Source organism: Melanerpes formicivorus, unplaced genomic scaffold (genome assembly GCF_026170545.1).
Source record: "Melanerpes formicivorus ecotype bairdi unplaced genomic scaffold, bMelFor1.0.p_v2 SCAF_141, whole genome shotgun sequence".
Lineage (NCBI taxonomy): Eukaryota > Metazoa > Chordata > Aves > Piciformes > Picidae > Melanerpes > Melanerpes formicivorus.
In genome coordinates, this window is record NW_027142493.1 from 828,758 (window position 1) to 854,197 (window position 25,440).

Here is a 25,440-nt window from a genome sequence, read left to right on the forward strand (position 1 = left end):
CTTAGCTCTACTATTAATTGTTAGCCATATTTGGATAATTAGTTGTGTTATTTATCAATATTATCAGGATTATTACCTCTATTAGTTGTTATTATTAGCAGGACTACTAGCTCCATTATTTTTACCATTATTAAGGCTATTAGCCATCGTATTTATCAATATAAGAAGGATTATTAGCTCCCTTGATTGCTATTAACAGGAATATTAGCTCTGTTCTTTATGATTAGCATGATTATTAGCACTAAGTTTTATTATTGGTAGTAGTAAGACTCTTAGCCATGTTATTTATCATCATTAGCCTGATTGTAGCTCCAGTATTAATCATTACCAGTACTATTACCTGTATTATTTATTATTAGAGGAACTTTTAGCTCTCTTAGTTATTACTGTTATAATTATTTAGACTAGTAGCCATATTATTTATCATTATTAGCAGGACTATAAGCTCTATTGTTAATTATTAACTTTATTTAGATTATTAGCAATATTATTTACCAGTATTAGCAGGATTATTAGCTCTGTTAATTAATCTTAATTATTAATTGTTAATTATTATTATTATTATAATCACTTATATAATTACCCATATTATTAATCAATATTAGCAGGAGTATTAGCTCCATTACTTTTTAGTATCAGGACTCTTAGGTCTTTTATTAATTATTAAGAGGATGGTTGGGACAGGAGTGAGGAGGTTTTGGGGGCAATTTGTAAGGATTTGGCCCAGTTCTTCTTTTGGACTATGGGAGGTTTTGGGGAAGGATTTGGGAGGTTTAGGGAAGGATTTGGGAGGTTTGGGTCAGGTTGTGTGGGGTTGGTGTAGGATTTGGGAGGTTTGGGGGAAATTTGTCAGGATTTGACCAAGTTCCTCCCTGGGTCTTTGGGAGGATTGGGGAAGGATTTGGGAGGTTTTGGTCTCGTCTGGGCCAGGATTTGGCCAAGTTCTGTACAGCAATTGGTAGGTTTGGGGGGGAATTTGTCAGGCTTTGGCCAAGTTCCTCCCTAAGACTTTGGGAGGTTTTGGGCAGAATTTGGGAGGTTTTGGGGGGATTTGGGAAGGATTTGGCCAAGTTCCTCCCTGGGTCATTGGGAGGTTTTGGGCAGGATTTGGTCAGGAGTTGTTCTGGCTTGGGCCTGGAGTTGGCCAAGTTCATCCCTACGACTTTGGTAGATTAGGGGAAGGATTTGGGAAGTTTGGGTCAGGATTTGGGTCAGGATTTGGGAGGTTTTGTTCAGGATTTGGGAGGTTTGGGTCAGATTGGAGGAGGTTGGGGGAGGATTCAGCAAGCCTTGGGGGATTTGGTTTGGCTTTGGCCAACTTCCTCTCTTGGAGTCTGGGAGGTGTTGGGTAGGATTTGGTCAGGAGTTGTTCTGGCTCGTACCAGGAGTTGGCCAAGTTCTCTAGAAATTTGGGAGGTTTTGTTCAGGAGTTTGGGAGGTTTGGTGGGGAATTTGTCAAGAGTTGTTCAGGTGGTGCCTAGGTTTGGGAGGTCTTGGTTAGAGCTTGGGAGGTTTGTGTCAGGTTGTTGGGGGGCTGGGATAGGATTGAGGAAGTTTTGGGGGGAATTGGTCAGGATTTGGCCAAGTTCCTCTGTAGGACATTGGGAGGTATTGTTCAGGATTTGGGAGGTTTTTTGGGGATTTGGGAAGGATTTAGTCTCTGGATTGAAGCAGGATTTCGTCACATCCTGCCCAGAATTTGGGAGGTTTAGGGAAGGATTTGTGAGGTTTGGGTCAGGTTATGGGGGGTTGGTGCAGGATTTAGGAGGTTTTGGGGGGAATTTGGCCTGGATTTGACCAAGTTCCTTCCTGGGTCTTTGGGAGGATTGGGTAAGGATTTGGGAGGCTTAGGTCAGGTTCTGGAGGGTTGGTGAAGGATTGAGGAGGTTTTGGGAGGAATTCGTCAGGCTTTGTCCAAGTTCTTCCATGGGATTTTTGGAGGTTTTGGGCAGGATCTGGTCAGGAGTTGTTCTGGCTTGGGCCAGGACTTGGCCAAGTTCTTCTCTAGGACTTTGGGAGGTTTTGGTTGGGATTTTGGGAGGTTTGAGGGGGTGTGTGTGTATTTTTCAGGAGTTGATCAGGTTGTGGGCAGGTTTGGGAGGTCTTGGGAGGTTTGGGTCAGGTTGTTGGGGGTTTGGGATAGGATTGAGGCAGTTTTGGGAAGAATTTGTCAGGATTTGGTCAAGTTCCTACCTGGGACTTTGGGAGGTTTTGTTCAAGATTTGGTAGGTTTGGGTCAGATTGTGGGGGGTTGGTGCAGGATTTGGGTGGTTTTGGGGGGAATTTGTAAGGAGAAGGCTTTGGGAGGCTTTGGTCTGGGTTGGGTCAGGATTTGGTCAGACTGAGGTGAGGATTTGGGAGGTTTTTGAGCAGGCTGTGGTCAGGCTTGGGCCAGGACTTGGGCAAGTTGTGCTGAGGCTTTGGGAAGTGTTTGATGCTTTTGGTGAGGGGCTGGGAGGTTGGGAAAGGCTTGAGGAGGTTTTGGGAGGTTTTGGTGTGGATTGGGTGAGGGTTTGGTGAGGTTGAGCTGAGGATTTGGGAGGTTTTGGTGAGGTTGTGGGCGGTTGGGGCAGGATTGAGGAAGTGTTGGGGGGAATTGGTGAGGATTTGGCCAAGTTCTTCCCTAGGACTTTGGGAAGGGTTTGGGAAGGATTTGGGAGGTTTTGGTCTGGCTTGGGTCAGGTTCTGCTCAATATTTGGAAGGTTTTGGTCAGGGCTTGGTCTGGAGACAGCTCTGGGAGGCTGTGAGGTCCTCTGTGGGGATCCCCGATAGTAATTATTAGCAGGATTATTAGCCCTATGGTTATTAACAGCACGATTAGCTGCTTCGTTGTTGTTGTTGTTGTTATCATTATTACTACAACTAAGACTGTTAGTCACATTGTTTATCATTATTGGCAGGATTATTAGCCACATTATTAACTGGGTTATGAATTCTATCAATTGTTTTCAGCAGGACTGTTAGCTCTATTAGTTATTGGCTCTATTGATTGTTATTAGGAAGTCTTTTAGCTCTATTATTAATTATTCTTCTTAAGAATATTAGGCACATCATTTATCAGTATTAGCAGGACTGTTAGGTGCATTAATTATTATTAGCTCGTTTAAGTATGACTATTAGTATTCCTATTAGCTGTATTATTTGTTATTAAGAGGAGTATTTGCTCTGTTATTAATTACTAACAGGATTATTAGCACCATTACTCAATATTCGTGGGATTCTTATTAAGATGCTTAGCCATATTATTCATCCATGTTAGCAGGATTCTTAGCTCTTTTAAACATTAGCATTAGTGGTGTTATTAGGTCTGTTATTATCGATTACATAAGTCAGATTATTAGCCATAGTATTTATCAGTATTAGCAGGAACATTAATTCCATTACTTATCATTAGCAGGAATATTAGCTCTAATTCTTTGTGCTTCTTATTATTTCTCAGGCTCTTAGCCATATTGGTTATCATTCTTAGCCTGATTCTAGCTCTAGTATTAATCCCCATCAGGAATGTTAGCTCTATTAGTTATTATTAGGAGGACTTTTAGCTCTGTTAGTTATTGGTATTATTAGTAGTAGTAGTAGTATTAAGACCCTGAGCCATATTATTTATCACAATTAGCAGGATTATTAGCTCCTTTAATTACTGTTAACAAAACTATTACTCCATTAATGATAATTTGTGTTATAAGCACTATTAGTTATTAGTAGTAATAGGACTATAAGCTCTATTGTTAATTATTACAATAATTAAGATTATTAGACATATTATTTATCAATGTTAGCAGTATTATTAGCTCTATGAGTTATTATTAGCAGGATTATTATCTCTATTTTTTAAGTTATTGCCATAGTTAGGATCATTAGCCACCTTAGTTCTAGGTATTAGCAGGATTATTTGCTCCATTAATTATTAGCAGGTTTATTAGTACTATTATTAATTATTGCCATAGTTAAGATTATTAGCCACATTATTTATAGGTATTAGCAGGATTATTAGCTCTATTAATTATTATTTACAGTGTTATTAGCTCTATTATTAGTTATTGCCATAGTTATGATTATTAACAACCTTACTTGTAGGCATTAGCAGGATAATTATCTCCATTAGTTATTATGACCAGGATAATTAGCTCTATTATTAATTATTGCCATAGTTAAGATTAGGGTTGTGGGGGTTGGGGCAGGATTGAGGAAGTGTTGGGGGGAATTGGTCAGGATTTGGCCAAGTTCCTCCGTGGGACTTTGGGAGGTTAGGGGCAGGACTCAGGAGGGTTTGGGAGGTTTTGGTGTGGGTTGGGGCAGGGTTTGGCCAAGTTGAGCTGAGGACTGGGGAGGCTGTGCTCAGGATCTGGGAGTTTGGGTCAGGTTCTGGAGAGGTGGGGAAGGATTGAGGAGAAGGACTTTGGGAGGTTTGGGGAAGGATTTTTTCAGGAGGTGTTCTGGCTTGGGCCAGGACTTGGCCAAGTTCTTCCCTAGGAGTTTGGGAGGTTTTGTTGAGGATTTGGGAGGTTTGGATCAGGTTGTGGGGGGTTGGTGCAGGATTTGGGAGGTTTTGGGGGGAATTTGTCAGGAGTTGGTCAGGTTTGGGAAGTCTTGGATAGTGGTTGAGAGGTTTGGGTCAGGTTTTTGGGGGTTGGGACAGGATTGAGGAGGGTTTGGGTAGGATTTGGGAGGTTTTGGTCAGGTTGTGGGGGGTTGGTGCAGAACTGAGGAAATTTTGGTGGGAATTTGGTGGGAATTTGGTGGTAGTTTTGGGGCAGGATTTGGTCAGGATTTGGTGTGGGTTGAGCCAGGATTTGGCCAAGTTGTGCACAGGGTTTGGGAGGTCTTGTGGGGATTTGGTGAGGATTTGGTCTCTGGATCGAAGCAGGCTTTGGTCAGATCATGGCCAGAATTTGGGAGGTTTTGTTGAGGATTTGGGAGGTTTAGGTCAGGTTTTGGGGGGTTGGTGCAGGACCTGGGAGGTTTTGGGGGGAAGTTGTTAGGATTTGGTCAAGTTCCTCTTTGGGACATTGGGAGGTTTTGGTTAGGATTTGGGAGGTTTTGGTCTTATTTGGGCCAGGATTTGGCCAAGTTCTGTATAGGATTTGGTCAGTTTTGGGGGGAATTTTTCAGGCTTTGGCCAAGTTCCTCCGTAGGACATGGGGAGGTTTTGGGCAGGATTTGGGAGGTTTTGTGGGGATTTGGTAAGGATTTGGTCTCTGGATTGGAGCAGGATTTGGTCATATCCTGCCCAAATTTGGGAGGTTTAGGGAAGGGTTGGGAGGTTTGTGTCAGGTTGTGTGGGGTTGGTGTAGGGTTTGGGAGGTTTTGGGGGGAATTTGTCAGGAGTTGATCGGGTTCTGGGCAGGTTTGGAAGATCTTGGTTAGAGCTTGGGAGGTTTGGGCCAGGTTGTGGGGGGTTGGGATAGGATTGAGGAGGTTTTGGGTGGATTTGTCCAGGATTTGGCCATCTTTGTTCCTGGGACATTGGGAGGTTTTGGTCAGGGCTTGGTCAGGATCTGCTGTGGGTTGGGCCAGGCTTTGTTCAAGTTGTGCCCAAGGGTTGGGATTTTTTGATCAGGATTTGGGAGGTTTGGGTCAGGTTGTGGGGGGTTGGTGCAGGATTTGGGAGGTTTTGGGGGGAATTTGTCAGGAGTTGGTCAGGTTGTGGGCAGGTTTGGGAGGTCTTGGTTAGAGGTTGGGAGGTTTTGGGGGGTTGGAACAGGAATGAGAAGGTTTGGGGATTTGTTGAGGATTTGGCCAACTTCTTCCCTGGGACATTGGGAGGTTTTGGTCAGGATTTAGGAGGCTTAGGGGGAATTTGTTAGGCTGTGTCCAAGTTTTTCCCCAGGACTTTGGGAGGTTTGGGGCAGGATCTGGTCAGGAGTTGTTCTGGCTTGGGCCATGACTTGGCCAAGTGCTTCCCTGGCACTTTGCAAGGTTTTGGGAAAGGTTTGTGAAGGTTTGGGGAGCTTTTAGTCTGGGTTGGGTCAGGATTAGGTCAGGCTGAGGTGAGGATTTGGGAGGTTTTGAGCAGGCTGTGGTCAGGCTTGGGCCAGGACTTGGGCAAGTTGTGCTGAGGCTTTGGGAAGTGTTTGATGCTTTTGGTGAGGGGCTGGGAGGTTGGGAAAAGCTTGAGGAGGTTTTGGGAGGTTTTGGTGTGGATTGGGTGAGGGTTTGGTGAGGTTGAGCTGAGGATTTGGGAGGTTGTGGTGAGGTTGTGGGGGGTTGGGGCAGGATTGAGGAAGTGTTGGGGGGAATTGGTCAGGATTTGGCCAAGTTCTTTCTAGGACTTTGGGAAGGGTTTGGGAAGGATTTGGGAGGTTTTGGTCTGGCTTGGGTCAGGTTCTGCTCAATATTTGGAAGATTTTGATCAGGGCTTGGTCTGGAGACAACTCAGGGAGGCTGTGAGGTCCTCTCGGGGCATCCCCTGATATTAATCATTACTGGGATTATTAGCCCTATTGTTATTAGCAGCACAATTAGCTGGTTTATTATTATTATTATTAATAATAATAATAATATAATCATCATCATAATTGGTGGTGTTGTTATTGTTATCATTGTTATTGCTGCTATAACTATTAGACACATTGTTTATTACTATTAGCAGGATTATTAGCCACATTATTTACAATTATTAGCAGAGTTATTAGCTCTGTCAATTACTTTCAGCAGGACTACCAGCTCTATTGTTAATATTAGGACAATAGCTCTATAATTAATCCCTAGCAGGACTGTTAGCTCTATTAGTTATTATTTCATAGTTTCATAGTTTCATTCAGGGTTGGAAGGGTCCACAAGGATCATCCAGTTCCAACCCCCCTGCCATGGGCAGGGACACCCCACACTAGAGCAGGCTGGACAGAGCCTCATCCAGCCTGCTCTTAAACACCCCCAGGGACGGGGCCTCGACCACCTCCCTGGACAACACATTCCAGGGTTTCACCACTCTCATGATGAAGAACCTCCTCCTCACATCCAGCCTGAATCTCCCCACCTCCAGCTTCATTCCATTCCCCCTAGTCCTATCACTAGCTGTATTGTTTATTATTAGGAAGATTTTAGATCTATTATTGATTATTCTTATTAAGACTATTAGGCACATTATTTATCACTATTTATCCATTAATATTATTAGCTTCATCTATTATTTATTATTAAGAGGATTATTAGCTCATCTAAGTGTTATGGCAGGAATATTAGCTCTATTATTAATTATAGGCAGGATTATTAGCACCGTTACTTAATATTAGCAGGATTCTTAGCTCTATCAGTAATTATTTGCATTATTAAGACTATTATCTATGTTATTTATCAATATTATAGGATTCTTAGCTCTTTTAAACTGGACTGTTAGCTCTGTTAGTTATTATTAGGAGGACTTTTAGCTCTAAATAATAGTAATAACAACAACCCCACCCCCACTGCAGCCATGGTGTTGATCCCTCCCAGCAGGATCATTAGCAGCATTCATTCTCAGCAGCAGGGCTATTAGCTTTAGTAATCCTTAGCAGGACTCTCAGCTCTAGGAAGAAGGATTTGGAGGACTCCGTGCCCAGGGTCTGGGAGGTTGTGGTCAGGTTGTGGAGGGTTGGGAAAGGATTGAGGAAGTGTTGGGGGGAATTGGTCAGGCTTTGGCCAAGTTCCTCCCTGGAACTTTGGGAGGTTTGGGGCAGGATTTGGTCAGGATTTGGTGTGGGTTGGGGCAGGATTTGACCAAGTTGTGCCCAGGGTTTGGGAGGTGTTGGGGAGATTTGGTGAGGATTTGGTCTCTGGATTGGAGCAGACTTTGGCCAAGTTCTTCCCTGGGACTTTGGGAGGTTTTGTTCAGGATTTGGGAGGTTTGGGTCAGGTTTTGGGGAGTGGGTGCAGGATTTGGGAGGTTTTGGTGGGAATTTTTCAGGATTTGGCCAAGTTCCTCCCTAGGACTTTGGGAGGTTTTGGGGAAGGATTTGGGAGATTTTGGTCTGTATTGGACCAGGATTTGGCCAAATTCTGTCCTGGATCTGGGAGGTATTGTTCAGGATTTGGGAGGTTTTGGTCAGGTTGTGAGAGGTTGGTGCAGGACTTGGGAGGTTTTGGGGGCAATTTGTCAGGCTTTGGCCAAGTTCCTCTTTGGGACTTTGGGAAGTTTGGGGAAGGATTTGGGAGGTTTTGGTCTCATTTGGGCCAGGATTTGGCCAAGTTCTGTACAGCATTTGGTAGGTTTTGGGGGGAATTTGTCAGGCATTGGCCAAGTTCCTCCATAGGTCTTTGGGAGGTTTTGGGCAGGATTTGGGAGGTTTTGTGGGGATTTGGGAAGGATTTGGTCTCTGGATTGAAGCAGGGTTTGCCAAATCCTGCCCAAAATTTGGAAGGTTTAGGGAAGGATTTGGGAGGTTTGGGTCAGGCTGTGGGGGGTTGGTGCAGGATGTGGGAGGTTTTGGTGAGGTTGTGGGGGGTTGGGGCAGGATTGAGGAAGTGTTGGGGGGAATTGGTCAGGATTTGGCCAAGTTCCTCCCTAGGACTTTTGGAAGGGTTTGGGAAGGATTTGGTGTGGGGAGGTTCTGCTCCAAAATCGCTTCAGGACATTTTAAGGGGTAGGACCTTGTGTTGGGGGAGGTTGGGGGACAGGGAGAGAGGAGTTTGGGAGGGGGAATGGGGAGGGGAGGGAGGTGACAATTCGGAGGTGTGTTTGCCAAATGTGGGGGTCACAAATGGAACTCAAAGGACCCCAAAGTGAGAAGCAAAAATAAACATTTATTTCCAAATTCCACCTTAAAAATTACTTTCTGGGGGCCTGTGCCCCCCCAAGGGACAACAAGGGTCAGGGGGAGCTGCTTTGGGGGATGGGGGGAGTCAGGAGCCTGGTTTGGAGGGCTGGGTGGGATCAGGGAGGTCCAGGCAGGAGCAGCCCCAAGGCTCCAGGTGGGAACAGCCCCAAGGCTCCAGGGCAGAGCAGCTCCAAGGCTCCAGGCAGGAGCAGCCCCAAGGCTCCAGGTGGGAACAGCCCCAAGGCTCCAGGTGGGAACAGCCCCAAGGCTCCAGGGGAGAGCAGCCCCAAGGCTCCAGGCAGGAGCAGCCCCAAGGCTCCAGGGGAGAGCAGCCCCAAGGCTCCAGGGGAAAGCAGCCCCAAGGCTCCAGGGGAAAGCAGCCCCAAGACTCCAGGCAGGAGCAGCTCCATGGCTCCAGGCAGGAGCAGCCCCAAGGCTCCAGGCAGGAGCAGCCCCAAGGCTCCAGGTGGGAACAGCCCCAAGGCTCCAGGCAGGAGCAGCCCCAAGGCTCCAGGCAGGAGCAGCTCCATGGCAGCTGGTTCCAGGGATGCTGCCTCAGCTCGCCTGGGACCAGGAGGTCCTGGGAGCACTCCGGCTCCAAGCAGGAGGAGTAGGACACAGCCCCAGGGTTTAGCTCCAGTTTCTTGGACATAGGGAAGGGAAGAACTTGGAGCCACAGCCTGGGTGTGGTCATTGGGGCAGCTGAGACCTCTCAAGCCTGAAGCTGGGGCTTGAGGTCCTGCTGTTGGGTTCCTCCTCCCTGCTGCTGGTGCAGCTCCAAGCCTACAGCTGCTGGCCCCAAGCTACCCTCATGGGGCTTCAGTGGCCATTACCACCCACTGGATGAGGTCCTGGGCAAGCTCCCTGTGGCCATCAGGTCCATCAGGTCCCTGAGGCCATGACCTGCAGGCAGCTCTGGCCAGCAGCAGCAGGCTGCTGAGGAAGACCATGGCGAGGAAGAGCCACATGCAGCAGCGATCCAGCACCGTGGCCACCTCCTGCCAGTGTCCGGCGTGGCGCTGGGCGGCTCGGTGCCAGGCTGGGTTTGAGAGGTCTGGGCTGGGTTTGAGTGGATCTGGGCTGGGTTTGAGGAGGTCTGGGCTGGGTTTGAGGGTCTGGGCATGGACTGTGAGGGCCCTGGGCCAGCTCCAGCTCTCACCATGTCGATGATCTGCGAGAGGCTGACCTGCAGGGTGACGTTGAGGGCTCTGTCAGTGTCCTCCACAGGCAGCAGGGCCTTGGAGTAGTTGGAGAAGAGGTCCTGGAGCAGCTTGTAGGCAAACCTGCCCTCAGCTCCCAGACAGCCTGCCAGGGACCAAGACCCAGGGGACAGCTCCTGGGGGCTTCAACCAGACCCCCCTGCAGGGACCCCCCCCAGGAGATGACCACAGGGACCCTCCTGGCTGCCAGCTGTGTTGAAGGAGCAGAGAAGGACCCCTAAAACCCTTCCCCCCCCAGCCTGACACTCTCCATCCACCAGCAGCACCTCCAACCCTCCTCAGCACCAGCTTCAGGCTCTCCTTCCACCTCCAGCACCTCCAACCCTCCTCAGCACCAGCTTCAGGCTCTCCTTCCATCTCCAGCACCTCCAACCCTGCTCAGCAGCAGCCTCAGGCTGTCCATTTTCAGCAGCAAGGCAGGAGGACTCCAGGCTAACAGCCTCCTGAGCTGGCAGGTGGGGTCAGGGAGCAGCATAATGCCCCTGAGATCCAGGAGGAAGTAGTTAGAGACCTGCTGAGCCCCTTGGATCCCCACAAGTGCATGGGAGCGGCTGGGATCCATCCTAGGGTGCTGAGAGAGCTGGCAGATGAGCTGGCCAAGCCTCTCTCCATCATTTCCCACCAGCCCTGGCTCACTGGAGAGGTCCCAGGGGACTGGAAGCTGCCAAGGTGATGCCCATCCACAAGAAGGGCCAGCAGGAGGAGCCAGGCAATCCCAGGCCTGTCAGCCTGACCTGAGTGCCAGGCAAGAGGATGGAACAGGGCATCTGGAGGGCAATCACACAGCACTTCCAGGAGGGCCAAGGGATCAGGCCCAGCCAATATGGATTCAGGAAGGGCAGCTCCTGCCTGACCAACCTGATCTCCTGCTCTGCTCAGGTGACTGCCTGGGGGATGTGGGGCAGGCTGTGGCTGTGGTCTGCCTGGACTTCAGCAAGGCCTTTGCCACCGTCCCCCACAGCAAACTCCTGGCCAAGCTGTCAGCCCCTGGCTTGGACAGCAGCACTCTGTGCTGGCTGAGGAACTGGCTGGAGGCTGAGCCCAGAGAGTGGTGGTGAATGGTGCCACAGCCAGCTGGCAGCCAGGCACTAGTGGTGTGCCCCAGGGATCAGTGCTGGGCCCCAGCCTGCTCAATCTCTTTATTGATGATCTGGAGGAGGGCACTGAGTCCATCATCAGTCAGTGTGCAGATGACAGCAAGCTGGGGGCAGGAGTTGAGCTGTTAGAGGGTGGGAGTGTGGCAATGCCAGCGACAAGCAGTGTGAGCAATCTGGCAGTGCAGGCCTAGAGCCTGACATGGTGGTTGGCCATGCTCAGCATAAGTGCAGAGCCAGCTAGCAGTGGAGCAAAACAGTGCTGTGACTGCAGCATGTAACTAAAACAAGGCACTGGTAGCTATAAACATGGACAGTTATCTTGGGACAACAGGACATGCACCTGCATCAACAACCTCGTTGTGTCATTAGCAGTTGGACCAATAATCTGTCCTAGTGCAATGTGTGGTCACTCAGAGGCAGCCAATGGAGCTGTGCCAACAGGGCACTCCCAGTTCATCTCAGTTGTAGCAGGTGCCTTGCTACACACTTCTGCCTTTCCTGTCTCCTGTTTCTTCTACACTTTACAGTGCTATACTTGCACTACAGGCCTGCTCCATAGGCCTGCACCTCAGGCCTGCACCATCAGCCTGCAAGGCTGGAACAATAAAGGAACGATACTCGATCAGATTGGTCAGCCGTATTGATTCCAATCTCCGTCGCTGATAGCCATACTCCATGACCTATGCAGTGTCAGAGGAGGTGAATTACTCCTGGGAGAACTCAGCCAACTACTTGGGACTTTTCATTGATGTCCTGTTTAACTCAGAAGCCTCTCATGGTGATTTTGGGTTTAAAGAATAGAATAGAACAGAACAGAACAGAACAGAACAGAACAGAACAGAATAGACCAGGTTGGAAGAGACTTTCAAGATCGAGTCCAACCTATCATCCAACACCACCTAATCAGCTAAATCATGGCACCAAGCACCCCATCAAGTCTCCTCCTAAACACCTCCAGTGATGGTGACTCCATCACCTCCCTGGGCAGCCCATTCCAATGGGCAATCACTCTCTCTGTGTAGAACTTCTTCCTAACATCCAACCTGAACATCCCCTGGTGCAGCCTGAGACTGTGTCCTCTTGTTCTGGTGCTGATTGCCTGGGAGAAGAGACCAACCTCTGCCTGTCTACAACCTCCCTTCAGGCAGTTGTAGAGAGAGCAAGAAGGTCTCCCCTGAGCCTCCTCCTCCCCAGGCTGAGCAGCCCCAGCTCCCTCAGCCTCTCCTCAGGGCTGTGTTCCAAACCCCTCACCAACTTCGTTGCCCTTCTCTGGACTCATTCCAGCAAGTCAACCTCCTTCCTAATCTGAGGGGCCCAGAACTGGACACAGGACTCAAGGTGTGGCCTAACCAGTGCAGTGTACAGGGGCAGAATGACCTCCCTGCTCCTGCTGGCCACACTCTTCCTGATGCAGGCCAGGATGCCACTGGCCCTCTTGGCTGTCTGGGCACACTGCAGGCTCATGTTCAGCCTACCATCAACCAGATCTGGAGGTCTGAGCCAACATATATGTGGGTCAGTGGCAATTAGGAGGCAGGCTCAGCCCAGTGGCTTTGCAGAACTCATTTTATAATGTCTTTTTTTTTTCTTTTTTAAGGGACCAGTGCTGTGGAAGGAAGAAAATGTCCTTAGAATCACAGAGCTACACAATCCTAGAGTAAAGAATGCTTTGGGTTGGAAAGGACCTTTAGAGGTCATCTAATCCAGCCTCTATGCAGTGAGCAGGTACACCTTCAGCTAGATCAGGTTGCTCAGAGCCTCATCCAACCTGACCTGGAATGGTTCCAGGGATGGGGCATGTGCCACCTCTCTGGGCAACCTGGGCCAAGGTCTCACCACCCTCACTGTAAAAAGAAAAAAGTCTTCCTTCTGTCTAGTCTGAATCTCTTCTCTTTTAGTTTAAAATCATCACCCCTTGTCCTGTCACAACAGGCTCTGATAAAAGCCTCTCCCAGTTCTCCTGCAGGCCCCCTTTAAGTACTGACAGGCCAGCAGAGGGTCCCCCCAGAGCCTTCTCTTCTCAAGGTGGAGCAACCACAACTCTCTCAGCCTGGCCTCACAGCAGAGGGCATCCTGCTCTTGGATTATTTTTGTGTCCTCCTCTGGCCTCACACCAACAGGTCTATGTCTTTCTGTGCTGAGCCCTTACACCATCAGATGCAGGGGTGCAATTAACTGCTCAAATGTCACAGGATCACGGGATGTTAGGGGTTGAAAGGAACCTCCAGAAATGCCCTTGTGTGTCCCCTCGTGGGCCCCCTTGTGTGTCCCCTCGTGTGGGGGCCAAGGTCACTCTGGAGTCTTTTACAAAGCTTCAGAAGACACCAGATGCTTTGATTCAGTGTGCAGTGAGGGGGGAAGAGTTATGTGTAAGGGCCAAGGTGCTCTGGGGAGTAGAATCCGCCTTAAATAAGCCAATTCTTTGCAACTGTCAGTTTGATGTTTTTATCATATAATTACAGAAACATTCAGGTTGGAAAAGACCCTCAGGATCAAGCCCAACTGATGCCCTGCAAGGTTCACCCCTAAACAGTATCCCGAAGCACCACATCCGAACCACCTGGAAACACATCCAGGCTTGGGGACTCAACCACCTCCCTGGGCAGCACATTCCAGTGCCCGACCACTCTTGCCATGAAGAAATGTTTGCTACTGTCCAGTCTAAACCTACCTTGCTGCAGCTTGAGGCCCTTCCCTCCTGGTTCTATCACTAATTACCTGTGAGAAGAGACCAGCAGCAGCCTCCCCACAATGTCCTTTCAGGTAGTCGTGGACATCAACGAGGTCTCCCCTCAGCCTCCTTGTCTCCAAACTGACCATCCCCAGCTCCTTCAGTAGCTCTTCACCAGATTTATTCTCCAGGCCCTTCCCAGCTTCCTTGCCCTCCTATGCACTGGCTCCAGCACCTCCACATATCTCTTGTATTGAGCTGCCCAAAGCTAGACACAATACTCAAGGTGTAGCCTGACCAGAGCTGAGTCCCAGGGGACAATCCCCTCCCTGCTCCTGCTGGACACAGCATTGCTGATCCCAGCCAGGAGGCCATTGGCTTTCTTGGCCACCTGGGCACACTGTTGGCTCCCATTCAGCTGCTTGTCCATTAGCACCCCCAGGTCCCTTTCTGCCAGGCAGCTTTTCAGTCACACTGCCACAAGCCTGGACTCTTGTTTGGGGTTGTTGTGACCCCAGGGCAGGACCTTGGGCCTGCTCCTCAAGCATGGATTTACAGAGAGTTGGTAGCCATCATTTCATACAATCATAAAGTGCACTGGGTTGGAAGGGACCATTAAAGGTCAAGTAGTCCAACCCCAAATGCAAAGATACTTGCAGCTCACACCCCCCTTCAGCTTGCAGGCCCCTGCAGCAAGGAAGGAAGCACCTGCAGAGGTGAGCACCGAGGTGGACTTTTAATCTCTCCAAGCCAGATGAGGAGAGAAGCCCTGGACAGAGCAGAAGTTTAGAAAACAGTTTTCCTGCCTGGGCATGCCCTGGTCAACATGTGCAGCACAAGTTGCATATTGAGCAGGTAGTGGGGTGGAAAGGAACTGCAGGTGGTGGATGTGTTCAGTGTCTGCAAGCAGGTCTGAATCTTCCTTTGTATTGCCAATCTCCTGAATTTAGAAGGAATTTGACTTGAGATATGCCCAAGTTGGTCTTTTGGGTGATGAAGCGACTTTCACAACGACTCAGACTGTAGCCTCTCACTCTAAATGTCAAGATAATTAGGATAATCCTATTTGTCTGAAGCTCTAGGGGGTTGTGACAGCTCAATTTCAACCCTCTCAACTGCTGCTTTCTCAAAATTCATATTAAATATCAGAGAAAAGAGAGATTTTAAGTCCATCATTATTTAGGATCATCCTCAATACCTTGAAATGTAGGGTGAGATGCTATAGTCTGGAATAATCCTAAATATCATAGAATCATTGAATTGTTAGGGTTGGAAGGGACCTCAAGGATCAGCCAGTTCCAACCCCCCTGCCATGAGCAGGGACACCTCACACTACAGCAGGTTGCTCACAGCCACATCCAGCCTGGCCTTAAAAACCTCCAGGCATGAGGCTTCCACCACCTCCCTGGACAACCTGTGCCAGTGTGTCAGCACCCTCATGAGGAAGAACTTCTTCCTAACATCCAATCTGAATCTCCCCATTTCTATTTTTGTTCCATTCCCCCCAGTCCTATCACTCCCTGACACCCTGAAAAGTCCCTCCCCAGCTTTCCTGTAGCCCCCTTCAGATACTGGAAGGCCACAAGAAGGTCTCCTCCAAGCCTTCTCTTCTCCAGACTGAACAGCCCCAACTCCCTCAGTCTGTCCTCATAGCAGAAGAGCTCCAGCCCTCTGATCATCCCCTTCTCTGGACACCTTCCAGAACCTCCAGATCTGTCCTGTAATGCATCCTGTAATACTGGATGCAGTACTCTAGGTGGGGTCTCACCAGAGCAGAGTAGAGGGGGAGAATCACCTCCCTCGACCTGCTGGCTATGCTTCTCTTGATGCAGCCCAGGCTCTGCTTGGCTTTCTGGGCTGCAAGTGCTCACTGCTGGCTCCTGTTGAGCTTCTCATCCACCAGCACCCCCAAGGCCTTTTCTTCAGGGCTGATCTCAAGCCAGTCCCTGCCCAGCCTGTATCAGTGCCTGGGATGGCCCTGACCCAGAATCTTACTATGCTTTGCATTGGAGGGGACATTTAAGGGTCAGCTACTCCTCCGTCCTCACACTGAGCAGGGACATCTTCTATGAAACCATAGTGACCACATGGGTAGATGAGGGAAGAGCAGTAGATGTCATACACCTTGGCTTTGGTAAAGGTTTTGATACTGTCATAATATCCTCAAAGAAAAGCTCAAGAAATATGGCACAGATGATTGGTGCATTGCAAACTGGCTCAGTAACAGATTTCAGAGGGTTGCCATCAGTGACACAGAGTCAGCTTGGAGGCTTGTGGCCAGTGGTGTTCCCCAGGGATCAGTACTGGGCCCAGCTTTGTTCAATATCTTTATCAATGACCTGGATGAGGAGATTGAGAGTACCTTCAGCAAGTTCCTGATGATACAAAACTGCCCTGCTGAGACCACAGCTGCAATCCTGTGTCCAGTTTTGGGCTCCCCAGTTCAAGAGAGACAGAGACCTGACGGAGACAGTCCAATGGAAAGCCACGAGGATGCTTAGGAGACTTGAGCATCTGCCCTGTGAAGAGCTGTTTAGTCTGGCTGTTTAGTCTGGAGAAGAGAAGGCTAAGAGGGGATCTGATCAGTGTCTCTCATTATCTGAGGGATGGGTGTCAAGTGGAGGGGGCCAAGCTCTTTTGGGTGCTGCACAGTAATAAGCCAAGGACCAATGGATACAAACTTGAACACAGAAGGTTTCAGCTCAACATGAGGAGAAACTTCTTTATGGTGAGGGTGCCAGAGCCCTGGAGCTGGCTGCCCAGAGAGGTTGTGGGGTGTCCTTCTCTGGAGACTTTCCAAACCCACCTGGATGCCTTCCTGTGCAGACTACCCTAGGTGATCCTGCTTTGGCAGGGGGATTGGACCTGATGATCTCTGGAGGTCCCTTCCAACCTGGTACTGTGATTCTGTAATCTACTAGATCAGGTTGCTCGGAGTCCCATCCAGCCTGAACTGGAATATGTTCAGGGGTGGGACATGTACCACCTCTCTGTGCAGCCTGGACCAGTGTTTTACCACCCTCAATGCAAAATGTTTCATTATATCCAGTCTAGATCTCCTCTCTTTCAGTGTAAAACCATCAGCCCTTGCCTGGTCACAGCAGGCCCTGCTAAAAAGTCTGTCCCCATCTTCCTTATAGGTCACTTTGAGTGTTGAAAGGCTGCTCTAAGTTCTCCCTGGAGCCTTCTCTTGGCTGAACAACTCCAACTCTCTCAGCCTGCCCTCATAGTAGAGGGGTTCCAGCCCTCTGGTTTTCATGAATTTTGGGATAAGAAACAACAAAGGAAGGATGCCCCCTAGAATGATGGACTGGAAAAAAATCTCTCTTTACCCTGAAATTCACTTTGACTTTGGAGAAAGCAGCCAAGTCTTGAAGATGCTAAGTGACACAGTATCACCAAGGTTGGAAGAGACCTCAAGGATCATTGTGTGGTGGGGAGATTCAGGCTAGATGTGAGGAGGAGGTTCTTCACCATGAGAGTGGTGAAGCCCTGGAATGGGTTGTCCAGGGAGGTGGTCGAGGCCCCGTCCCTGGGGGTGTTTAAGAGCAGGCTGGATGAGGCTCTGGCCAGCCTGATCGTGTAGGGTGTCCTTGCCCATGGCAGGGGGGTTAGAACTAGATGATCCTTGTGGTCCCTTCCAACCCTGAATGAAACTATGAAACTATGAGTCCAACCTGTCACCACAGACCTCATGACTAGACCATGGCACCAAGTGCCACGTCCAATCTCCTCTTGAACACCTCCAGGAATGGTGACTCCACCACCTCCCTGGGCAGCACATTCCAATGGCTAACAACTCTCTCCTCACCTCGAGCTTAGGCTGGTGCAGTTTGAGACTGTGTCCTCTTGTTCTGGTGCTGGTTGCCTGGAAGAAGAGACCAACCCCTTCCTGGCTACAACCACCTTTCAGGTACTTGTAGAGAGCAATGAGGTCTCCCCTGAGCCTCCTCTTCTCCAGGCTAAACAAGCCCAGCTCCCTCAGCCTCTCCTCATAGGGCTTGTGCTGAAGGCCTCTCCCCAGCCTCGTTGCCCTTCTCTGGACACCTTCAAGTGTCTCGATGTCCTTCCTAAACCAAGGGGCCCAGAATGCTGAAGCTGAGCTGCCACACAGCTCTACAGCTTCAGCCAGACACAGGCTTGTGATCACTCAGCTTCACCCATTCTTATTTTACAGTCCCCCCTTCACTCCAGCTTGTGTCCATCACTCACCACTGCTGAGCAACCCTGCAGCCCACATCCCAGACTGAGGGGATTTGGGGCCCAGGAGTAGGAGATCTGAAAGAAAGGTGGCTCTTGTGTGTTATGATCGGTGAGAAGGCTATTTGATATCCAATAGGCACAACGATTGACACAAATGTTAATAACTTTGTTAATCATACAAATCCCATGGTAAATACTAAATAAAACCTATTTACAGGTTCGAGATATTCGGTCGTGGGCCAGATCTCTCACCAGCAGGAACAAGTAACAATTCAAACACTGTGTACAGAAAAATCCAGAAACAACAAGGGGCAGGGGGGGGACTCCAGAATTCCCTAGGGCAACAGACCTGCAATAGATGCTTATAAAAATCAGATTTCATAATGACTCACTGATCCCCATACCTCGTGGCACGCGTGAGGATTTAAACACAACCAAAATGGCACCGACCACGTGGAAGCAGCAGGAGCAGCACTGCAGACCTGATAGCTTTCTCACAGCCCCTGCAGCTCTTCCATGTCCTGTCAAGTGGCAGCTCCTGGGGCTGTGCAATTACACAGAATTGTTTTGGTTGGAAAAGACCTTTAAGATCATAGAGTCCAACCATGCTCTAATTCTACCCAGTTTGGTGCTAAACCATGGCCCTCAGCACCACAGCACTGTGCCTTTTAAAGCCCTCCAGGGATGGGGATTCAACCATCTCCCTGGGCAGCCCGTGCCAGTGGTTGAGAACCCTTTCAGTGAAGAAATGTTTTCCTCATCTCCAGTCTAAACCTCCCCTGCTGCAACTTGAGGCCATTTCCTCTCATAGAATCATGAAGGTTGCAAAAGACCTCAAAGATCAAGTCCAACCTGTCACCCAAGACCTCATGACTACTAGACCATGGCACCAAGTGCCACATCCAATCCCCTCGTCCTATAACGTGTGTGGTGAAGAGGTGATTAAATTTATTAATATGAAATATTAATAATAAATTATTATTTTTATTAACTATCAAACGATTAATAACCGATGAATCACCAACTTATATACATGTTCTAGCGCACGTTCGTGAAATACATTCCACAAGTGGCTTAATGTTACGACTAGGACTTAATTGAACTATCTATAGACCCTTTCTATATTTACATAGCAAAGGGTACAGTTCCGCCGCTTGGCCACTAGATGGCGACTCGGCGGGACGCGGGCGGCTTCTGGCTCTACACAGCAATATTACAATCTTTCTAAGCGTCAGCGCTTACTCTGCTGGACGCGGATACTTTGAACCGAGTGCTAGTGGATGGAAAGCACGTGGACGATACTCTGTAGCTGTTGTTTGTAGCAAGGTGGGGGGCCGGCAGACTGCTGCCGCTGGACTGGTTCCTAGTCGAGTTGCACGGCGGCGTTGGGTTATGGTTTCCTCTCTTCACAGCAGGGAAGAGGGAATAATGAAACCTGGACTTAGCGCGGAAGCAGGTTCCCTTCAGGACTCGGTCGATTCCCTCCAGACAGCAGGGATCGGTCCTGGTCGGGGTCGGCCCGTGGGGTCAGCCCTCGGAGTCGGCTCGCACGACAGGGTGGGGCGACAGTTGCCGGTAGGCGGGCTCGGATGGCGCGGCAGCAAGCAAAGCTATGGGGTCAGCCCAACCACGGCGATTCTCAGGGCTGATGCAAACAGCCTCGGGGAGAGAATGCGGCTGCGTTAGGCGGCGGATTCTCGTTTACTGAGCTTAAAGGAACAGCGGGACTCTCGGAGTGGTCCCGGATTCGGTGCAGTATAGGCACGAACAATGCTTTAGTCCTCCCTGGGGTTCACAGGGCTCAGAGCGGCACACGTGGCGGCTCCTCTCCCGCTACGGCGGGGCTAGGCATATGTGGACTCAGTCTCGATCAAGTCCCTTCTCCCCGGCAACTGGGCAGATCTTACCCTCGGGGGTGGGTCCACTCCTCCGGTGGCACGGTGGGCTCTCCCGGTCGGTACGACTGGCTGTAGCGATGCTGAGCTCCTCCCTCTGTGCTTCTCACGATGCAGAGGCTTTCAGTATGCGTGCATGTATAACAGAAGCTAACAACAATAAGCTCAATGGCAGAGGCTGCAGCTCGAGAGTTGCTCTCTTGAGCAAGCACAGGGACAAAGTGAAAGAGGGGGCAACTTCTTTACCAACTGGGGTGATACTTATAGATTCCTCAAGGCTGGGCTTCACCAAAGGGCACTCTCATAAACAACTGGCTTCAGCCTATAGAAAGCGTGAAGCTAGGATTATGCCCATACTTGGTGTCAGCACGAGCACTGCATGCGCTGGCTGCATGCTGGCCTGGCTAATGCCTTGGCTTTCGTCTTCCTCCTGAAGGAGGGGGAACTTGTCCACAAGCTGGGACAAGATTCAGCGTCATCATAATGTGCCTTCACCAAAACTTGACACTGGAGAGAAGAGACCAGCCCCTACAGGAGTCCAACCTCCTTTCAGGAAGTTGTAAAAAGCCAGAAGGTCTCCCCTCAGCCTCCTTTTCTCCAAGCAGAACAACCCCAGTTCCCTCAGATGCTCCTCACAAGACCTTTCATTAGCCTCACTGCCCTTCTCTGGACATACTCCAGCACCTCAATGTTCTTCTTGTATGGGGGGGAGGGGTGGGCAAAAATTAACCCAGGAATCAAGGATCTGCCTCACCACTGCTGATTACAGGGGGAGCAATCCCTGCCCTGGTCCTGCTGGCCACACTAATGCTTGATGCAAGACAGAATGCTGTTGGCCAGCTTGGCCATCGGGACACAGGCAGGCTCACCATCGTCTAACAGCATTTTGATGAAGCTAAGGGTGTTTTCCTCCCCTTTCCCACCTGGAATTTCTCATCAGGCAAAAATGTCCCTAGGACAAGGGTCCCACCATGAAATCATATCAGGAAACTGTGCAGAGAGTGAGGGAGGGCAAGCAAGGGGGGCCCATAGTGTGATGTGAGAGCCTGGGATACCCAGGTGTCTCCAGCAGCACAACTGGTTTAGTTTCCCATGATGTAGATGGAAACACAGAGCCACCTCCTCCCAGGATGAAATAGTTTATTGTGGTAGAGAATCTGTAGTCATATCAAGACCCGTGGCCTCTTTTGCTCAGTTTCCAGCTCCTTCGCCGTCCTCTTCAGTGCTCTTTTTGCCTTGCCCAAAGCCTCTCTCGTTTCCCGGAGCGCTTTGTGCAGTTGGCTCACCTCACCTTCCAGCCAGCTCACATTTACGTTTCCACTCAGAGTCTGCAGAATCCTGCTCTCCTTGGACCGTGCCTAGCAGAGCATCTTTGCCCAGCATCAGCACCCCCACACCACCCTTCCCGGTCTCCCAGCTCCACAGCAACCTACCGAGAGGGCATCTGACAGCCTCGTCCCCACAGCCTCCTTGCGGCTGCACAGCGCTGCCTGCTGCGCTCACAGCAGGGGCAGCCTTCGTCTCTCCAGCAGCTCCCGCTGCACACAGAGCCCAGCTCGGAGCAACCTCTGCCCTCTTCCCCTGCTCCCGGGGCTCCACAGCCCGTGCTCTGCAGCTGTCAAGAGAGAAAACACAGCCCCGTGGAGGCCCGACCACGGCCCTGCTCACAGACCCTTCTCACCCGCCCGGCCCAGAGGGAGCTCCTGCAGAGGAGGAGGAGCCACAAGCCGCGGGGCAGGACGAGAGCCCCGGAGGCTGCCACCCAGCGCCTGCCTGCCTCTGCCCCAGCCCCACTACCTGCGCTGCTTGTGCTGGCTGCTGCTGGCATGCTCCTGGCCCTCAGGCTGCAGCTCATCTCTGCCGCTCCCACAGGGCATGGGGCTCACCCGGGCCGTCCTGCGCCGCAGGAACCTCAGGACCCTCTGCGTGGTGATCGGCAGCAGCACACGGGCAGCTTGCTGCGGGCTCTGCCACCACCACAGCCACCACTGCCACTCCTCCCACTCCCACCCCACCAGACCTACACCATTAGGCTAGAACCACACCACCAGAATCTCACCACAAGAACCACAACACAAAAAACTCACCACCAAACCACTCCACCGGACCCTCTCCACAAGCCACAATGCCAAACCACACCACCAGAACCACACCACTAAAGCCAAAAAACCAAACCACACCACCAGAACAACAGCACCAAACCACGCCAGAAGAAGGAGAGCTTGAGCCTCATTCTGAGAGCAGGGGAAGAGGAGCAGGATTTCCTGCCGGGGATACCCAGGTGTCTCCAGCAGCAGGACTGGTTTAGGCTCCTGGCATGTCGATGGAAACACACAGCCACCTCCTCTCAGGGTAAAATAGTTTATTGTGGCTGACAACCTGTGGTCAGCTCAAATCAAAATGACATCAGTGCCAACAAATAAAAAATAGACATCAGTTCCCAGTGGTGAAAGAGCAGGAGATGTCCAGGCAGAAGCCCACGCACATCTGGTTGTGTTGTCACGAGTGGCTGGGAGAGACAAAGCAAAATCCAGAGTTAGGTCTGGGATGGAAGGGACCTCCAAAGGTCATGCAGTTCAACCCCCTCTGCAGTTAGCAGGGACATCCTCAAGTAGCTCAGGTCGCCCAGGGCTCTGTCCAGCCTCACCTTGAATATCTCCAGGGATGGGACCTCAACCATCTCCCAGGGCAACCTGTTCCAGTGTTCCACCACCCTCATGGCGCAGAACTCGTTCCTAACATCCAATCTAAATCTGCTCTGCTCCAGTTTGAAGCCATTGCCTCTTCTCCTGTCACTGCAGGCCTTTGCAGTCTCGCTCCACCCTTCTTGTAGCCGCCTTCAGATACTGTAAGGTCACTCTTAGGTCTCCCCACAGCCTCTCTCCCATTCACAGAATCACAGAATTGTCAGGGTTGGAAGGGACCTCAAGGATCAGCCAGTTCCATCCCCCCTGCCTTGGGCAGGGACACCTCACACCAGAGCAGGCTGCTCACAGCCACATCCAGCCTGGCCTTAAAAACCTCCAGGCATGAGGCTTCCACCACCTCCCTGGGCAACGTGTTCCACTCTCTCACCACCCTCATGGGGAAGAACTTCTTCCTAATGTCTAATCTAAATCTCCCCTCCTCTAGCTTGGATCCAGCCTCCCAGTCCTATCACTCCCTGACACCCTAAAAAGTCCCTCCCCAGGTTTCTTGGAGCCCCCTTCAGATACCGGAAGGCCACAAGAAGGTCTCCTCGGAGCCTTCTCTTCCCCAGACTCAGCCCCAACAGCCTCAACTCTCTCAGCCTGTCCTCACAGGATACACACCAGCCATCCTCACAGCCCAACCACATGGAGCTCTCATGGCCTTCAGGGTCCAGGCTGAGGAGGTCCTCCAGGCTGCCCCAGGTGAAGGAGCCGCGGCTCGAGCGGCGCAGGGCTCGCCCCTCCGCAGGGCTCTCGCCGCGCCGGCTCTGCCCAGAGCGGCCAGTGATGGGCATGAAGCCAGCTTCTGGCTCTTCCTCTGAGCTCGTGGTCTCCACAGAGGCCTCCGTGCAGCTGGGGAGCTCTTCATCTGTGCAGGAGGAGGAAGGAGGAAGGAATGGGGGACAGAATCACAGAACCATCTGGCTTGGAAAAGACCCTCAGAGAGCAAAGAGGTCTCCCCTCAGCCTCCTCTTCTCCAAACTAACCACCCCCAGCTCCTTCAGTCCATCTCCATCACATTAGTTCACCAGGCCCTTCCCCAGCCTCCTTACCCTCCTCTGCACTGGCTCCTGCACCTCCACATTTCTCCTCTATTGAGGTGTCAAGGTGGCTCAAGGCCTCAGCCAACCTGGCCTTGACCACCTCCTGGGAGGGACTTGCAGGTCCTGTAGGATGCTTGAACCCAAGCAGCAGCACCAAGTGCCTGCATCCCGCTCCTCATCTTCATGGTGGGGATGGCCTCGAGGAACTCTGGGTCCAGGCAGTATTTGCTGGAATCTGGGGAAAAAAAACCACATTGGAGAATAAGGAAGTGAGATGGATGGAGGCCTGCCTAGCCTGGCTTGTGATGCTGAGCCTACTGCCACATCCACTCCCCCGGTCCCTGCTCTTACCCAGCTTCTTCTTGGCATCCTCAAAGGCTTCTCCGAGCTGAGCAGGGCATTGGGCTTGGGGAACTCGAAGGGGAAGGAGTGGGTGCCAACAGCTTAGGTAGTGCTGAGCTGCACCTTGTTGGGGAAAGGCCATGCTGAAGGATAGGATTGCATCTTGTGCTGCTATCCTGGTGCTGGTTACCTGGGACAAGACATCAATGCCCACCTGGCTATAATCTCCCTTGAGGCAGGTCTAGACAGCAATAAGGGGCTCCTCTGAACCTCCTCTTCTCTCAGCTAATCAACCCCAGCTCCCTCAGATTCTCCTCATAGAGCTGGTGTTCCAAACCCCTCACCAGAGTTCTTGCCCTCGTCTGGACATGGTGACTTCATGATCTCAAAGGTCTTTTCCAACCTGGTTAGCTCTAGTCTAGTCTAGTCTAGACTACTTGCTCTATGCTATTCATTCACTCTTGGTTTTATCAGTTCATAACCTGTGAGAAGAGACCACCCCCAACATCTCCACAATGTCATTTCAGGTAGCTGTGAAGAGCAGTGAGGTCCCTCCTCCACCTCCTCTTCTCCAAACTAACCATCCACAGCTCCCTCAGTCAATCCCCATCAGATTTATTCTCCTCCTCTTCTCTCGGCTAAGAACCCCCAGCTCCCTCAGTCTCTCCTCAAGGGCCTGTGCTCTGAAGCCCTCACCAGCTCTCTTGCCCTTATCGAGACACATTGATTTCATGATCTCAAAGGTCTTTTTCAATCTGGTTAGTTCTGGTCTACTCTAAACCATTCTATTCTATTCTATTAATTCCCTCTTCGTACTATCACTTCATTACCTGTGAGAAGAGACCACCCCCAAGCTCTCCACAGTGTCCTTTCAGGGAGCTGTGAAGAGCAGTGAGGTTCCCCCTCTGCCTCCTCTTCTCCAAACTAACCATCCACAGCTCCCTCAGTCCATCTCCATCACATTAGTTCACCAGGCCCTTCCCCAGTTTCCCTGCCCTCCTCTGCACCGGCTCCTGCACCTCCACATCTCTCCTCTATTGACGTTCTAAGGTGGCTCAAGGCCTCAACCAACCTGGCCTTGACCACCTCCAGGAGGGACTTGCAGGTCCTGTAGGATGCTTTATTAGAATAAACCTTTTTATTAGAATAAACCAAACCAGGTTGGAAGAGACCTTCAAGATCATCGTGTCCAACCCATCAACCAATCCAACCCACCCAAACAGCTAACCCATGGCACCAAGCACCCCATCAAGTCTCCACCTGAACACCTCCAATGACGGCGACTCCACCACCTCCCCGGGCAGCCCATTCCAATGGGCAATCACTCTCTCTGTATAGAACTTCTTCCTAATATCTAACCTGAACCTCCCCTGGCGCAGCCTGAGACTGTGTCCTCTTGTTCTGGTACTGGGTGCCTGGGAGAAGAGACCATCATCAGCCTGTCTACAACCTCCCTTCAGGTAGTTGTAGAGAGTGATAAGGTCACCCCTGAGTCTCCTCTTCTCCAGGCTAAGCAGCCCCAGCTCCCTCAGCCTCTCCTCGT

The 25,440-nt window shown here is 50.6% G+C and overlaps 1 long non-coding RNA gene across 1 annotated transcript; it reads right to left on the bottom strand.

The window, feature by feature from the left end:
• Positions 1-22,169: 22,169 nt before the first annotated feature.
• Positions 22,170-23,650, bottom strand: LOC137456865 (uncharacterized). Its single transcript, XR_010991151.1, has 3 exons — positions 23,565-23,650; positions 23,134-23,380; positions 22,170-22,331 (listed from the first exon to the last, which is right to left on the bottom strand). It is a non-coding gene; the product is annotated as an uncharacterized lncRNA (long non-coding RNA).
• Positions 23,651-25,440: the final 1,790 nt, after the last annotated feature.